Source organism: Macrobrachium nipponense, chromosome 30 (assembly GCF_015104395.2).
Source record: "Macrobrachium nipponense isolate FS-2020 chromosome 30, ASM1510439v2, whole genome shotgun sequence".
In the NCBI taxonomy this organism is placed as follows: domain Eukaryota; kingdom Metazoa; phylum Arthropoda; class Malacostraca; order Decapoda; family Palaemonidae; genus Macrobrachium; species Macrobrachium nipponense.
Genome location: NC_087218.1, coordinates 59,489,094 through 59,491,593, shown reverse-complemented (window position 1 = coordinate 59,491,593; position 2,500 = coordinate 59,489,094). Strand labels below are relative to the sequence as shown.

Below are 2,500 nucleotides of genomic sequence, written 5' to 3'. Positions count from 1 at the left end.
AAAAGTAATCTTTTACTTCACTGCATCCAATAATATCATATGTATTTCATATTACTATTTGTTTGTATTATGAAATACAAAGATAACAATCAATGTTTTGGTTTAGAAATCAGCTAAGGGCGATTGCGAGGTTTGTTTCGCTGTGTTGAACTCAAATCAGAGCGACTTTCTAGCTGCTAGTTGGCATAAATGAATCTCAAGATACTGTATTTATATGAGACTAAGGTTATTTTCTGTTATACAAAGTGCTTTCAAGTGGAAATATAACAAAAACGTATCGTTTATGCACAAAAATGAGTAATTTTTTTGTTAGTAGATGGCGCTGAGGGCATGTTTAATGCGTAAACAAAAATCAACAGATTCCGTTCGATATTTTCATTTTATCTCATCAGAAAACTACGAGCTTTACGTATTTATCTTTTATTGGAGTGAAAACAGTAAAATGTGTTCTTTCATGCCAAAAATGTTGATAAAATGCGTCTCTCAAAATTTTGTTTACGGTTGAGTTGATGGTACTGTGCCGAAGTTTGCGAAAGTTTCATCCACGTTACTGATGCACGAAAATAGTCGTTAGCGGATCAACATTCTTTCCTCAACTTCAGCTAAAACTTACAGATTAAATTTAGCAGTATATGCCCTTGCCGATCTTTTATCCATAGCGAGTAAGGATATATACTATTATCGTGGCATTGGCAACAAGGATATAACTCCAGTAAACTTATGCCCTCAAACAAAACCGTAGATAAAATTGAGAGAAAATCCATTTAATCAAAACTTCAGGTCTTGAAAGAACACATTTTACTGTTGTTTTCACGCAGATAAAAGATAAGTAACGTAACGGTAAAGTTCGTACTATGATGCAAATGAAGTGAAAATAGCGAACAAAATCACGTAAAACTTTTACACAAACATGCCCACAACACAATCTGTTAATGAAAAAAAAACTTTAGTTCACGAGACGTATTAAATTCATATTTCGACTTAAAAACATGTTGTATAATGATAAATTACCTTGTCTCATATAAGTAAAGTATCTAGATATTTTACGCTAACTGGAAGAAAGGCTATTCTCTCCGAATTGAGTTAAATACGGAGAAATAGTATACTCGTATGCGCCATCAGCTGATTTCCAAACCAAAACACTGACCACTTGTTAGTATTTTATGATACAATAATATGAGAATACATACAATATTATTGGATACTGTAATGTATAACTTTTTTTTTAAAAGAATCACAGAAAAGATGCATATTCATTTTGTTCTTATTTCATACATATACGTAGACGTCAGCAGCCTGACATCGCTCAATTGGGTATGCCAATGTAGGTCCGAATCTGATTCCCGTTTTGTGCCATTTTTTTTTTCTACCGATACGTCATAGTCAGAATAACTGAAACTCCAAAATTGGCTTATATTAATAAATTACTGAATTATATCGTATATGTAGTATACAGTATACTGAAGGCTAGGCAACTGTATTCGTATATATACGATATATGTACCACGATATCATCATCAACTTGTTAAATGTTATTCAATTTCTCTTTGTACTGAATTATCATAAGCCAATGTGCATTGAACCTAGAGAATTAGCTGAAATTAATAATTACTATGTCATATATGTATAAAGTATGCTATGTAGTGTAGGCTAGGCAACCCTATATGTAAAGATGGTACTGATTACCCTAGTGTAGGCTAGGCTAGTATAATATTCTTACGGTAAATTAACACGGGCCGACTTACGTCCTAATCGATTTGTGACTGGTTGGTCATAACCAGTTGTGGTAGTAAGTCGACTACTAACTGTAATGTAAAAATATATCAGTCCTATTCTCCTTAATGTCATTTGCAACATAACTATGGTAATTTTTTATTTTCGTACGTTGTATGAAAAGCAAGCAAAAAGGCTGTTGTTATCAGATTTGGTTGTTCATAGCAAATCAGCTGTTTCTGGCTGTATGCGTTTTCCAAACAAGTATATCATTAATACCGCTACTTTTGGCATTCTCTTTTACTTTTTTTAAACTTAACTAGAAGCTGGGATAGATTAAGAGATGGGAGGAGGAAAAGGGGTTAGCGTAACTAAAAAATGGAATAGATAAAGTGGAGGAAAAGAGGTTAGCCTATTGTATTCTGGTCTCGTAAATTTAACTTGCACGATACGTGAGACACGTGATAAAATAATTTTTAAGGGTGAAAATTTGGGGGTCGCATGATATGCGAGATTGTGTGTTACACGAGTATATACGGTATATATATCAGATTTAACAATAAAAGCCTACATCATTTACAAAGAACAAATTTCAAAAAAATTATAGTAAAGCTTGAATGACCAACTAAAGCACTGCAAATATATTTGTGTTAAATCAACAAAATAACTAGCTCAAACTTACGTAAATTCTGACATTTAATGGTATTGGCATCAAATGGGATAAGAAGGTAATCGCAGGCCTCTCGTAGTTCCTGGCACACTGACGGACCGGCGGACAACGGACCAA

The 2,500-nt window shown here is 33.4% G+C and overlaps 1 pseudogene; it reads right to left on the bottom strand.

Moving 5' to 3' along the window:
- LOC135202175 (BTB/POZ domain-containing protein KCTD20-like) overlaps positions 1–2,500 on the bottom strand; it is a 93,000-nt pseudogene that overhangs the window by 25,136 nt on the left and 65,364 nt on the right.